Source organism: Schistocerca nitens, chromosome 7 (genome assembly GCF_023898315.1).
Source record: "Schistocerca nitens isolate TAMUIC-IGC-003100 chromosome 7, iqSchNite1.1, whole genome shotgun sequence".
In the NCBI taxonomy this organism is placed as follows: Eukaryota; Metazoa; Arthropoda; class Insecta; order Orthoptera; family Acrididae; genus Schistocerca; species Schistocerca nitens.
In genome coordinates, this window is record NC_064620.1 from 311,331,831 (window position 1) to 311,346,830 (window position 15,000).

Sequence of the window (15,000 nt, forward strand, 5' to 3'; positions counted from 1 at the left end):
AGTTCAAGAGACAGATGGGTCGGTAAGATTTCGGCACTTCTGGATCCTTGTCCTCACCCTTTCGCAGAATAACCACTTCGGCCATCTTCCACGACTCTGGTACCCGTCCCTGGCGTAAACACTCGTTGTAGAGGTTCGTCAGGAAGGGGCAGATCTCCGCGCATAAGGCTTGGAGTACCTCGGCAGCCAGTCCATCGTTACCCGTCGCCTTTTTACGGCGCAATTCAAAGATTGCATCGGTAACTTCTCGTTCAGAGAATGGAGCAACCGGCGTCTCATCAGCATACGCCTCATCGAGTTGTCTCCTCAGATTCCCCTGTTCCTCATTCTCATCTTCGCTACTATCATCAGGCAGTAATGTGCTCATGAGTAGCTCTGCTGACTCTTGCCAGTCCTTTGTGTGGCTGCCATCAATTTTCCTTAGGGTAGACAGGACCGTCGGTGACCGAACTTTCGACACTGCAATCTTGTACGGCGTTCCCCAGGGGTCGACCGCCAGACTGTCGCGAACGAAAAACTGCCAACTCTCAGTCCGTACCGTGTGCAGCATCCGCTTAAACACCGCCTTGGCCCGCCTGTACCGCGCAAGCGTGGCCTCACGCATGTGATCGCCTATGCTGCGCTGGTAGTGCCGCCGCGCCCTTCTGCATTCGCGTCGGAGACGCTGCAACTCAGGGTTCCAAGGCGCCTTAGGCGTCTTCCCTGTGTGGGCCAACGGGACTGCGCCCGTTGCCGCCGTCTGTATGGCCACCGTCAGATCCTCTGCAGCTTTGTCCACGTCCACAACGCGATCCATTGGCCAATTCGGTATCACTAGATTTCCTCTTAGTCGATCCCAATCAGCCTTTCGCCAGTTGTACTTGGCGATGCCGTTCACCTGGTCTAGAGGAGGAGGCTCCCCATCATAGGCTACAGTGAATGTGATCAGGTTGTGGTCACTTAGTGTCGTTCCCCGCCATACCTTCCAATTCTCCGCACGGAGATGCGCGTGTGCACTCTTCAGTGTCACATCAATGTTCGAGGTCGCTCCACGGCGACCTTCGAAAGTTGGTGGGAAGTTTGGTCGGTTCAACACTTCTAGTCCGAGCTCATTAATTGCTTCAGCGAGTCTCTCACCCCGCCTGGCGGCGCGTCGCGCACCGAGAGGCGTGATGTCACTGTGCCATAGGGGTGACATGGCGTTTGCGTCCATTGTGCAAATGAGCAAGTCATTGCGATAGAACCCAACCGCCTCTTTTAACTGATCGATGTACGGCCTTTCTCTATGCCTGTACTGGAAGTACATGTTTAGCACGAAAAAGGTGAAATCGCCAGTATTTATCTCGGCTAACACCATGCAGTTGTTGCTAAGGTGCGCCACTTTGACTGCTCTCATAGATCGATTTAGCACAACGATTGCTGCCATAGGATGCTCTCCTCCTGCCAGAATCTGAGCTGTAGTCGGCATATATCGGATCTTTCCGCCTTTAGAGTAGGGCTCTTGCAGACATAAAATGTCTAGAGACTCCTCCTCCGCTCGGCGTCGCACCTCGCACATCACCGCTTGCGATCGCGCGCAGTTCAGCTGTCCTATTTTAACCAACACAGGCATTGTGATTTTTCACAGTCCGGTCGGCAACAGGTGAGGCGGCAGCCGGTAAGGAGACGGTTGACGAGAGGTCTTGTCTCCCATAGTCTGTCCGCTGGATTTTACGTTGTGTGAGGATCTTATAGAAATCACACTCTTTGCCCGGCGTTACGCATTTGCGATTACGCTTTTTGCACGGGATGCAGACCGGTTGGTCCCCCGCTTTTCGACAATCCTTTCTCATATGGCCGTTTTCGCCACAGTGCCCGCATGTTATTATACTCGGGTCCTGCTTGCAGAACCTTGCCGTATGGTTTACATCCTGGCACCGTGTGCAGACAGACAAGTCTAAATAGTCATCAACCGACATGGACTCGAAGCCCATGTACAGTCGTTTCTGCCTAAGAATTGCGACTCTGAGTCTGGGGCTTACTTCCACCACGAGATGTGATGTTAGTCTCCCCCTTGGTCCAGTCCGGAACTTCGGCTTAAACTCCTGGCGGAATTGTGAGTCCGAAAGTCCTCCAAGGTCGTTTTGCTTTCTACTTAGCTCAACCACAGTTTCATTCTTCATGACACAAGGTACATGATATATGATTATCTGCGGATTGAGCTTCTTCGGCAGTTCGCATTTCAGAGCTTCTGTCAGTTTGTTGTTAGCGAGAAGTTTTTGACGATCAGTCTCTGACGCCACATCAACGATGAGCGTCGGGCCGTTGGTGGTGACCCGTGAGAACTTCACTCCATCTACCTCTGGCTTGACCAGGGAGGTGAACTTCTTTCTCACTTCTTGACCGCTTTCGTTTGCCTTAGACTTGATGAAGAGCGTAGCCTTCTCAGTCTGAGCTCTAGTTATCATCGCCTGCGTTTTCCGTTCTGTCGAGGGTGGAGCGGCGGCAACTTGTGCAAAGGTCTTTGGCGGCGCCAGGGGCACCGCTTTCGTCCTCGCCAGCTCCTCCTCCAAAGCTTCCACCCTTCCTGTGAGGGCCGACTGCGCCATAGCCCAATCAAACAACTTTACTCTCAGTTGTCTCTTGAGGTCACTTAGACTTTCCTCCTCCACCAGTTGTCCCGGTTTTAGAGAGTCGTCCACGAGTTCAAGGACGTCTTCGAGCCGCGTCGCGATAAGCTTTATGGTCGCAAGATCGCTAGGGCTTGCCTTGTATGGGGACTTGCCGTCCTCGACTGGGCCGCTGGGCACTTGCCCGGCTACCTGCGCCGAGTCCGGCTTCTTGTTCTTCTTTCGCCTCTTCCGTCGAGTCCCAGGCTGGCGCCCTTCGGTTCCCGACATTGGCGTAGAGGCGCGGCTACTGCTGGCACTTCCACCGACTGGGCCGCTGGGCTGCTGCCCGGCTACCTGCGCCGGTTTCCGCGCACTTTTCGCCGTTTCCGACGGTTGAGACTTCGGCCGTGCGGCCACCGTCTCTCCCGCCGGGCGAGTCTGGGTGGACGTGCCAGCGCCGACTGGGCCGCCGGGCTTCTGCCCGGCTACCTGCGCCAGCTTTGGCCCGTCCGCAGTCTTCCCCGCCGGCGGCGTCGTCGGCCGTGAGGCCTTCGTCTTCGCCTTCGGGTCAGACTTACCCGTATCGCCATCCCCGACTGGGCCGCTGGGCTTGCGCCCGGCTACCTGCGCCGGTTCCGGCTTGTCTCCCGCCTTGGGTGCCGCTTTTGGCGCCGGCTGGCGGGGTGGCGGCATTAGCTCGGTTGCAGCGTCCGCACTCTGCGATCTCTGCCGGAGCACTTTTCGCAGGTGTTTCTTCTGCTTCCTCAGCTTTGCCTTACGTTCTTTCTCACTGTCACTTTCACTCGTGTCTGCGAGCGTCAGTGACAGCGTCTCGCTTGCGGCAGTCTTAGCGCTCCGCACACGGGGTGTCCGGAACTCCAATTCTGGCGCGCTAAGCGCGGGGTCATGGTCTTGTGGTCTAGGGACCTCCGACTGCCCTTGTTTTGGGAGTTCGTCTTTACACGAGGTGTCAGACTCGCTCCCCGAATGGTTGGTGTTTGGACTCCGCGACGGCCCACCAGTTCCGTCGGGACAAGGTTGTTTGAAAGAATCCATGTGATTCCCACGAACAGCTAGGGATCTATGTGGTCCACCCAGGCGTCGCCCCGCACACCTGGGTAAGCCTTATACAACAGAGGGTCGGCCGGTCCTCTGAGGTGGCTGACTCATGACTGTTCACAACTCAACAGCCTTGCGCCCCATAGCCGCCAGCTAACGCAGAGGGTGAGGGGTGATTATAGAGATTGTCCTTCTCTTGCCCGGGCGGTTAAGCCAAGACACCGGTCCGGAACACGCACGACGTTCCACTGCGCGCCTCACAGCAGTCGTTGAAGTGCATGTCCTAGATTACGGCCGTCGCTGGTAGCGCTTGCCAGCTCCGGGCTAGGGCACCCCGGGTTTGCCAGGCCCGTACGGCGACTGCATTAGCCTCCGTCCCTGTGGTCGTGGTCTTGGACCACTCAGGAGCATCCTCCTGTGGCAGCTCCTGGTGACTTCCGCGTTGTGATGGCCGTTGCCGGCCGCCCCTTCGCAGTTGTCCGCCAAGGAATCCTCCGAGCGAGGCCGAGTCGTCGTCCGCGTTGCATCCTCTGAAAGTCAGAGAGCGCTTCGCAGTCGGACGCCCTTCCCCGTTCGTGGACATCGGCCTGCTTCCGCATTGAGTCCTCTATGGTGAGAGACTTAGTTTCAGCAGGAACGATGACCGCCATACTCCCCACTGTGCTTTTGCGCGCCAACCGCCCGCACCAACCACAGCCAACATTGCGTATGGCCAGGCGGCGCCGCTAAGTTGTCCGGACGTGGCCGGCCGAACCGGGCACAGCAGGGCCGGCGCCCGCCGCCGGCGTAGCAGCGAGAGCAGACCGCCAGTCAGAGACCGACCGCCCACCTCGCGCCAGCCAGCAACGCGCGCACCACCCCGCCGGCACGGCCCAGCGCAGCACAGCCGACACGGCACGGGCCCGCGCGTAACTCGGCCAGCGGACGAGTCCCGCCGCTACCCCGGCCAAAACGCACCGCCGCCCGACAGTTGCCGGGCGGAACACGTGCGAGGCCGGCGCCACAGCGGGAACCCACCACCGGCGAGCCGCGCAAGACGCGCCACCGTGCGCACACGGCAGTTTTCGCGTGCCGACAGCTGTCGACACACGTCGCTGCACGCGCACATCCTGCGTACGAGCTTGGATACTAGACTCAAGAGTCCGACACCTACAAGCGCTCGCAGTAGGTGGAGGCGCACGCTCAGCGTGACAAACCTCCATGTGGGGCGTTAAACTCCCATTGGCACTTGTGTCTTGGTGCGAAGCGTCCACGTCCGAGAAGTCGAGCGTAGGAACACTTCGTTCCTGACAGTGAGAAGTGAACTCCGTAGCGCACACAGGCAGAGACGGAGACACGTCCTCGCAGAGAGACACAGTACAAGTCAGACTCGCGCCCGACAGGTTTGCAACCTCTGCATGTGACATCCGCAGCGTGGCTAGTGCATCGCGAAATGTCTTTACGTGAAAGCGGCGCCCGCCGCACCCCGGCCGGAGCCGGGACGCAGCAGGCGCCGCCAACGAGAAAGCGGCGCCCGCCGCACCCCGGCCGGAGCCGGGGCGCAGCAGACGCCGCCAAAGCGAAAGCGGCACCCGGCGCACCCCGGCCGGATCCGAAGCGCAGCAGGCGCCGCCAAGGCGAAAGCGGCACCCGCCGCACCCCGGCCGGAGCCGAAGAGCAGCAGGCGCCGCCAAAGCGAAAGCGGCGCCCGCCGCACCCCGGCCGGAACCAGAGCACAGCAAGCGCCGCCAACGCACAAGCGGCACCCGCCGCACTCCGGCCGGAGCCGAAGCGCAGCAAGCGCCGCCAGAGCCAAAGCGGCACCCGCCGCACCCAGGCCGGAGCCAAGGCGCGGCAAGTACCGCCAACGCGAAAGCGGCGCCCGCCGCACCCCAGCCGAAGCCGAGGCGCAGCAAGCGCCGCAACGCAAAAGCGGCGCCCGCCGCACTCCGGCCGAAGCCGAAGCGCAACAAGCGCCGCCAACGCAAAAGCGGCACCCGCCGCACCCCGGCCGGAGCCAGAGCACAGCAAGCGCCGCAGAAGCGAGCAAGTGCCATTCGCCGGTGGACAAGGATACTAGACACAAGTGTCCGACACCTTAGCGCCCACGGCGGGCAGAGTGCGAGACTCGGCTTGGAGGGGCCGGTTGCCCAGTCCCTCTGCGTCTTCGTCTGCACCCCGCATGGGAGTCGCCCTTCTCTCATTGGTTTCACCGGTTGCCCGGCTACTCACATCTTACACCACGGGAAGGTTGAGAGATCGGACATTTAGCCGCCCGTCTTCTACCAGTATAGGTGGACTCCACCACTGGTTAGACAGCATAACGGCCTTCGTAAGATAGTAGATAGGGACAGCGGGAATCTCGTTAATCCATTCATGCGCGTCACTAATTAGATGACGAGGCATTTGGCTACCTTAAGAGAGTCATAGTTACTCCCGCCGTTTACCCGCGCTTGCTTGAATTTCTTCACGTTGACATTCAGAGCACTGGGCAGAAATCACATTGCGTCAACACCCGCTAGGGCCATCGCAATGCTTTGTTTTAATTAGACAGTCGGATTCCCCCAGTCCGTGCCAGTTCTGAGTTGATCGTTGAATGGCGGCCGAAGAGAATCCGCGCACCCGCGCGCCCCCGGAGGAGCACGCTAAGGCGGACGCGGCCTCGCAGCAAGGAAGATCCGTGGGAGGCCAAGGCACGGGACCGAGCTCGGATCCTGCACGCAGGTTGAAGCACCGGGGCGCGAACGCCGCACAGGCGCGCGCATCCTGCACCGCCGGCCAGCACGAGGCCGACCAACGGCGAGAGCAGACCACACCCGCGCTAAACGCCCGCACTTACCGGCACCCCTACGGCACTCACCTCGCCCAGGCCCGGCACGTTAGCGCTGACCCACTTCCCGACCAAGCCCGACACGCCCCGATCCTCAGAGCCAATCCTTATCCCGAAGTTACGGATCCAATTTGCCGACTTCCCTTACCTACATTATTCTATCGACTAGAGGCTCTTCACCTTGGAGACCTGCTGCGGATATGGGTACGAACCGGCGCGACACCTCCACGTGGCCCTCTCCCGGATTTTCAAGGTCCGAGGGGAAGATCGGGACACCGCCGCAACTGCGGTGCTCTTCGCGTTCCAAACCCTATCTCCCTGCTAGAGGATTCCAGGGAACTCGAACGCTCATGCAGAAAAGAAAACTCTTCCCCGATCTCCCGACGGCGTCTCCGGGTCCTTTTGGGTTACCCCGACGAGCATCTCTAAAAGAGGGGCCCGACTTGTATCGGTTCCGCTGCCGGGTTCCGGAATAGGAACCGGATTCCCTTTCGCCCAACGGGGGCCAGCACAAAGTGCATCATGCTATGACGGCCCCCATCAACATCGGATTTCTCCTAGGGCTTAGGATCGACTGACTCGTGTGCAACGGCTGTTCACACGAAACCCTTCTCCGCGTCAGCCCTCCAGGGCCTCGCTGGAGTATTTGCTACTACCACCAAGATCTGCACCGACGGCGGCTCCAGGCAGGCTCACGCCCAGACCCTTCTGCGCCCACCGCCGCGACCCTCCTACTCGTCAGGGCTTCGCGGCCGGCCGCAAGGACCGGCCGTGACTGCCGGACTGACGGCCGAGTATAGGCACGACGCTTCAGCGCCATCCATTTTCAGGGCTAGTTGCTTCGGCAGGTGAGTTGTTACACACTCCTTAGCGGATTCCGACTTCCATGGCCACCGTCCTGCTGTCTTAAGCAACCAACGCCTTTCATGGTTTCCCATGAGCGTCGATTCGGGCGCCTTAACTCGGCGTTTGGTTCATCCCACAGCGCCAGTTCTGCTTACCAAAAGTGGCCCACTTGGCACTCCGATCCGAGTCGTTTGCTCGCGGCTTCAGCATATCAAGCAAGCCGGAGATCTCACCCATTTAAAGTTTGAGAATAGGTTGAGGTCGTTTCGGCCCCAAGGCCTCTAATCATTCGCTTTACCGGATGAGACTCGTACGAGCACCAGCTATCCTGAGGGAAACTTCGGAGGGAACCAGCTACTAGATGGTTCGATTAGTCTTTCGCCCCTATACCCAGCTCCGACGATCGATTTGCACGTCAGAATCGCTACGGACCTCCATCAGGGTTTCCCCTGACTTCGTCCTGGCCAGGCATAGTTCACCATCTTTCGGGTCCCAACGTGTACGCTCTAGGTGCGCCTCACCTCGCAATGAGGACGAGACGCCCCGGGAGTGCGGAGGCCGCCGCCCCGTGAAGGGCGGGGAAGCCCCATCCTCCCTCGGCCCGCGCAAGGCGAGACCTTCACTTTCATTACGCCTTTAGGTTTCGTACAGCCCAATGACTCGCGCACATGTTAGACTCCTTGGTCCGTGTTTCAAGACGGGTCGTGAAATTGTCCAAAGCTGAAGCGCCGCTGACGGGAGCGATTATTCCGCCCGAGAGCATCCCGAGCCAACAGCGGCGCGGGTCCGGGGCCGGGCCAGGTAGGTCCGTCATCCGGGAAGAACCGCGCGCGCTTGCCGGGAGCCCGAGCGCCCAAAGGGGCGAATCGACTCCTCCAGATATACCGCCGAGCAGCCAGCCAGGACACCGGGGCTCTGCCCAACAGACGCGAACCGAGGCCCGCGGAAGGACAGGCTGCGCACCCGGGCCGTAGGCCGGCACCCAGCGGGTCGCGACGTCCTACTAGGGGAGAAGTGCGGCCCACCGCACACCGGAACGGCCCCACCCCGCGGCGAGTGGAAAGGCAACCGGACACGACCCCGCCGCGGATTGCTCCGCGCGGGCGGCCGGCCCCATCTGCCGAGGGCGGAGGCCAGTGGCCGGATGGGCGTGAATCTCACCCGTTCGACCTTTCGGACTTCTCACGTTTACCCCAGAACGGTTTCACGTACTTTTGAACTCTCTCTTCAAAGTTCTTTTCAACTTACCCTCACGGTACTTGTTCGCTATCGGTCTCGTGGTCATATTTAGTCTCAGATGGAGTTTACCACCCACTTGGAGCTGCACTCTCAAGCAACCCGACTCGAAGGAGAGGTCCCGCCGACGCTCGCACCGGCCGCTACGGGCCTGGCACCCTCTACGGGCCGTGGCCTCATTCAAGTTGGACTTGGGCTCGGCGCGAGGCGTCGGGGTAGTGGACCCTCCCAAACACCACATGCCACGACAGGCGGCAGCCTGCGGGGTTCGGTGCTGGACTCTTCCCTGTTCGCTCGCCGCTACTGGGGGAATCCTTGTTAGTTTCTTTTCCTCCGCTTAGTAATATGCTTAAATTCAGCGGGTAGTCTCGCCTGCTCTGAGGTCGTTGTACGAGGTGTCGCACGCCACACCGCCAGCCGGCTGTGCACGCTACCGAGACAGTACCGGTATGCGAACCGCCAGGCGACGGGCGCGCATCGCTCGTTTCAGGGGACGTGGCCGGCCCCACAGGCCGTCACGACACACCCACGTCTCCGAAGCGGGACAAACGCCGCGCGCTTCAGTTTACGTAGCCGACCCTCAGCCAGACGTGGCCCGGGAACGGAATCCATGGACCGCAATGTGCGTTCGAAACGTCGATGTTCATGTGTCCTGCAGTTCACATGTCGACGCGCAATTTGCTGCGTTCTTCATCGACCCACGAGCCGAGTGATCCACCGTCCTGGGTGATCTTTTTACAGTTCCCACTGTCTCTTTCAAAACAGTTGCATAGGCGGGACTGAGGCGTTCGACGGCCCCTGTTCCAGTGTTTTGTGTCCAACGGCCTCACGGCCGATGGGCGTCGTACGGCTCCACTCCGGAGCGGACAGGCACTCGGGCGAACGTCATTCAAAACCGGCGCGAGGCGCCAGGTGCCGCAGGCCAGCCGCTCCAGAGCTTCAGCGCTCGTACCACACAACATTTTCCGTTAGTTTTGAGAAGCACGCGTGGTCCCGCACGCGGCGCACGGCTACTGCGAGCCGTACAGGTAGCGTGTTGCACGACACGACACGCACATCGAAAGACATGCAGTCTAGTCGGTAATGATCCTTCCGCAGGTTCACCTACGGAAACCTTGTTACGACTTTTACTTCCTCTAAATGATCAAGTTTGGTCATCTTTCCGGTAGCATCGGCAACGACAGAGTCGATGCCGCGTACCAGTCCGAAGACCTCACTAAATCATTCAATCGGTAGTAGCGACGGGCGGTGTGTACAAAGGGCAGGGACGTAATCAACGCGAGCTTATGACTCGCGCTTACTGGGAATTCCTCGTTCATGGGGAACAATTGCAAGCCCCAATCCCTAGCACGAAGGAGGTTCAGCGGGTTACCCCGACCTTTCGGCCTAGGAAGACACGCTGATTCCTTCAGTGTAGCGCGCGTGCGGCCCAGAACATCTAAGGGCATCACAGACCTGTTATTGCTCAATCTCGTGCGGCTAGAAGCCGCCTGTCCCTCTAAGAAGAAAAGTAATCGCTGACAGCACGAAGGATGTCACGCGACTAGTTAGCAGGCTAGAGTCTCGTTCGTTATCGGAATTAACCAGACAAATCGCTCCACCAACTAAGAACGGCCATGCACCACCACCCACCGAATCAAGAAAGAGCTATCAATCTGTCAATCCTTCCGGTGTCCGGGCCTGGTGAGGTTTCCCGTGTTGAGTCAAATTAAGCCGCAGGCTCCACTCCTGGTGGTGCCCTTCCGTCAATTCCTTTAAGTTTCAGCTTTGCAACCATACTTCCCCCGGAACCCAAAAGCTTTGGTTTCCCGGAGGCTGCCCGCCGAGTCATCGGAGGAACTGCGGCGGATCGCTGGCTGGCATCGTTTATGGTTAGAACTAGGGCGGTATCTGATCGCCTTCGAACCTCTAACTTTCGTTCTTGATTAATGAAAACATACTTGGCAAATGCTTTCGCTTCTGTTCGTCTTGCGACGATCCAAGAATTTCACCTCTAACGTCGCAATACGAATGCCCCCGCCTGTCCCTATTAATCATTACCTCGGGTTCCGAAAACCAACAAAATAGAACCGAGGTCCTATTCCATTATTCCATGCACACAGTATTCAGGCGGGCTTGCCTGCTTTAAGCACTCTAATTTGTTCAAAGTAAACGTGCCGGCCCACCGAGACACTCAATAAAGAGCACCCTGGTAGGATTTCAACGGGGTCCGCCTCGGGACGCACGAGCACGCACGAGGCGGTCGCACGCCTTCGGCTCGCCCCACCGGCAGGACGTCCCACGATACATGCCAGTTAAACACCGACGGGCGGTGAACCAACAGCGTGGGACACAAATCCAACTACGAGCTTTTTAACCGCAACAACTTTAATATACGCTATTGGAGCTGGAATTACCGCGGCTGCTGGCACCAGACTTGCCCTCCAATAGATACTCGTTAAAGGATTTAAAGTGTACTCATTCCGATTACGGGGCCTCGGATGAGTCCCGTATCGTTATTTTTCGTCACTACCTCCCCGTGCCGGGAGTGGGTAATTTGCGCGCCTGCTGCCTTCCTTGGATGTGGTAGCCGTTTCTCAGGCTCCCTCTCCGGAATCGAACCCTGATTCCCCGTTACCCGTTACAACCATGGTAGGCGCAGAACCTACCATCGACAGTTGATAAGGCAGACATTTGAAAGATGCGTCGCCGGTACGAGGACCGTGCGATCAGCCCAAAGTTATTCAGAGTCACCAAGGCAAACGGACCGGACGAGCCGACCGATTGGTTTTGATCTAATAAAAGCGTCCCTTCCATCTCTGGTCGGGACTCTGTTTGCATGTATTAGCTCTAGAATTACCACAGTTATCCAAGTAACGTGGGTACGATCTAAGGAACCATAACTGATTTAATGAGCCATTCGCGGTTTCACCTTAATGCGGCTTGTACTGAGACATGCATGGCTTAATCTTTGAGACAAGCATATGACTACTGGCAGGATCAACCAGGGAGCTGCGTCAACTAGAGCTGAGCAGCCGGCCGCCCGGGAGTGTGTCCCGGAGGCCCGCGCGAACACGCAAGCGTCCGCTCAATTATTCCGCAAACAGGAGGAGGCTGGGCTCCCCTGCACGATACACCTCGAAACCCTCTCAGGTCCCGGCGGCGCGCAGCGCCGTCCTAAGTACTTGGTCGGGTTCGAGAGAGGCGCAATCGCCCGGAGATAGGCGAGTAGACGCTTTCAGTGCGACCACCCGTGCTCCCAACTGAGCTTGCCGCTGCCGACAGAGGCCCGGGAGCGTGCTGTCGTGGTGTTGCCGGCGGGAGACAACACGCGGCCACAAACAGTGGCCGGGCAGCTCCAACGCCAGCGCCACAGAGGGGCAGAGCCCCACTTGGGTGCCAAAGCGAACTCTCCCAGCACAGCGCACGCGCCAACACATCCGCACAGCTGCGATACAAACCACCTGCGAGAACCGCGGGGGCGACCGAGCAGCAGACGGCGTCGCGGCGCCGAGTGCCGGGCGGCGGCGCATCCTCAACGCACACAGTCCTCAATCGGACCAGCACACTGCAGATGTCCACCGCGCTTCGCACCGGGCCCGCGAGGACCCACTTTGGCCGCACGGCGCCGCGCGTTGGGTGCGCCGGCGCGCAGCTGCGCCGCCTGCCGCGTCCGTCGGCCGGCGCGCCTGCCACTGGGCGCCCCCACCAGCCGGCTGTAGCGCGTGCGCCCACGCAGCGCGCGGCCAGCACGCCGGGCGCTCCCCCCTCACCGGCCGGGGACGGTCCCACCCAGCCACCGCCGCGTATCGCTTCATACCCACATGCCCACTCACGTTCGTGGGTATGACGGGTGTCGCTGAAGCAACCAGTTAATACCTGTACCGATTGTCGCAATCAATGATTCACCTCCAGCGTATACAACCGCGCAACAACGGATTTCCAGTTCATTTGCGTAACTTGGGCAGCAAACGTAGACGTCCATCTACATTTGCAAATTCAGTGGGTCTTGCATGCCTGGATGATATGCGTCACGACACGCCACATCAGCCCACATACATGCTGCGACGTATGCACGAGAGAACACGTGGAAGGTGGCCCGCGTACGTATGCGAATGCCATTGCACAGCTGCGAAGCTCATTGAACACGCAAACTCCCGCCTGACGAACTAGAGGCGACAGGGGAGCGATATAAGTCTTACAGCAGTACACATTACAGTGGATAGCGGGACCATGTGGAACGTACGCACCACTCGCTAGATGTTGTGAGGGTACGCACCGTAACATGAATCAATACGCAGGACACCAGAGAGTGCGAGCACTGACCTATGTTGAGAGGGTTGCGATTAGGCAACGCTACATGAATGTTTCAATTCATATAACAATTACAGGTTAGGTTAGGGCGCAACGTGCGTTAGGTTAGGGCGCAACGTAGGTTAGGTTAGGGCGCAACGTGCGTTAGGTTAGGGCGCAACGTGCGTTAGGTTAGGGCGCAACGTAGGTTAGGTTAGGGCGCAACGTAGGTTAGGTTAGGGCCCAACGTAGGTTAGGTTAGGGCCCAACGTAGGTTAGGTTAGGGCCCAACGTAGGTTAGGTTAGGGCCCAACGTAGGTTAGGTTAGGGCCCAACGTAGGTTAGGTTAGGGCCCAACGTAGGTTAGGTTAGGGCCCAACGTAGGTTAGGTTAGGGCCCAACGTAGGTTAGGTTAGGGCCCAACGTAGGTTAGGTTAGGGCCCAACGTAGGTTAGGTTAGGGCCCAACGTAGGTTAGGTTAGGGCCCAACGTAGGTTAGGTTAGGGCCCAACGTAGGTTAGGTTAGGGCCCAACGTAGGTTAGGTTAGGGCCCAACGTAGGTTAGGTTAGGGCCCAACGTAGGTTAGGTTAGGGCCCAACGTAGGTTAGGTTAGGGCCCAACGTAGGTTAGGTTAGGGCCCAACGTAGGTTAGGTTAGGGCCCAACGTAGGTTAGGTTAGGGCCCAACGTAGGTTAGGTTAGGGCCCAACGTAGGTTAGGTTAGGGCCCAACGTAGGTTAGGTTAGGGCCCAACGTAGGTTAGGTTAGGGCCCAACGTAGGTTAGGTTAGGGCCCAACGTAGGTTAGGTTAGGGCCCAACGTAGGTTAGGTTAGGGCCCAACGTAGGTTAGGTTAGGGCCCAACGTAGGTTAGGTTAGGGCCCAACGTAGGTTAGGTTAGGGCCCAACGTAGGTTAGGTTAGGGCCCAACGTAGGTTAGGTTAGGGCCCAACGTAGGTTAGGTTAGGGCCCAACGTAGGTTAGGTTAGGGCCCAACGTAGGTTAGGTTAGGGCCCAACGTAGGTTAGGTTAGGGCCCAACGTAGGTTAGGTTAGGGCCCAACGTAGGTTAGGTTAGGGCCCAACGTAGGTTAGGTTAGGGCCCAACGTAGGTTAGGTTAGGGCCCAACGTAGGTTAGGTTAGGGCCCAACGTAGGTTAGGTTAGGGCCCAACGTAGGTTAGGTTAGGGCCCAACGTAGGTTAGGTTAGGGCCCAACGTAGGTTAGGTTAGGGCCCAACGTAGGTTAGGTTAGGGCCCAACGTAGGTTAGGTTAGGGCCCAACGTAGGTTAGGTTAGGGCCCAACGTAGGTTAGGTTAGGGCCCAACGTAGGTTAGGTTAGGGCCCAACGTAGGTTAGGTTAGGGCCCAACGTAGGTTAGGTTAGGGCCCAACGTAGGTTAGGTTAGGGCCCAACGTAGGTTAGGTTAGGGCCCAACGTAGGTTAGGTTAGGGCCCAACGTAGGTTAGGTTAGGGCCCAACGTAGGTTAGGTTAGGGCCCAACGTAGGTTAGGTTAGGGCGCAACGTAGGTTAGGTTAGGGCGCAACGTAGGTTAGGTTAGGGCGCAACGTAGGTTAGGTTAGGGCGCAACGTAGGTTAGGTTAGGGCGCAACGTAGGTTAGGTTAGGGCGCAACGTAGGTTAGGTTAGGGCGCAACGTAGGTTAGGTTAGGGCGCAACGTAGGTTAGGTTAGGGCGCAACGTAGGTTAGGTTAGGGCGCAACGTAGGTTAGGTTAGGGCGCAACGTAGGTTAGGTTAGGGCGCAACGTAGGTTAGGTTAGGGCGCAACGTAGGTTAGGTTAGGGCGCAACATAGGTTAGGTTAAGGCGCAACATAGGTTAGGTTAAGGCGCAACATAGGTTAGGTTAAGGCGCAACATAGGTTAGGTTAAGGCGCAACATAGGTTAGGTTAAGGCGCAACATAGGTTAGGTTAAGGCGCAACATAGGTTAGGTTAAGGCGCAACATAGGTTAGGTTAAGGCGCAACATAGGTTAGGTTAAGGCGCAACATGGGTTAGGTTAAGGCGCAACATGGGTTAGGTTAAGGGATGGTGTATGAGGGGGGGAGGGGACGAGGTTCGTTCATAGTGATGATGGTAAGTGGACGCCTGAGGCACCCTGAGATGTGTCACGTCAGGATGCACCTTTGGCTCAGGGGAGGTGGTGCGCCGGTTCCGTGGGTGTGGCAAGGGAGTGGCAGACCTGTGTC

General features: G+C 58.4%; 2 non-coding genes and 1 pseudogene across 2 annotated transcripts; all 3 read right to left on the minus strand.

The window, feature by feature from the left end:
• Positions 1-5,914: 5,914 nt before the first annotated feature.
• LOC126197846 (large subunit ribosomal RNA) lies at positions 5,915-8,906 on the minus strand (annotated as a pseudogene).
• A 188-nt stretch (positions 8,907-9,094) lies between these two features.
• On the minus strand, positions 9,095-9,249 carry LOC126196580 (5.8S ribosomal RNA). The gene has a single exon (XR_007539063.1). It is a non-coding gene; the product is annotated as a 5.8S ribosomal RNA (ribosomal RNA).
• Positions 9,250-9,601: 352 nt separating this feature from the next.
• Positions 9,602-11,510, minus strand: LOC126197156 (small subunit ribosomal RNA). Its single transcript, XR_007539550.1, has one exon. It is a non-coding gene; the product is annotated as a small subunit ribosomal RNA (ribosomal RNA).
• Positions 11,511-15,000: the final 3,490 nt, after the last annotated feature.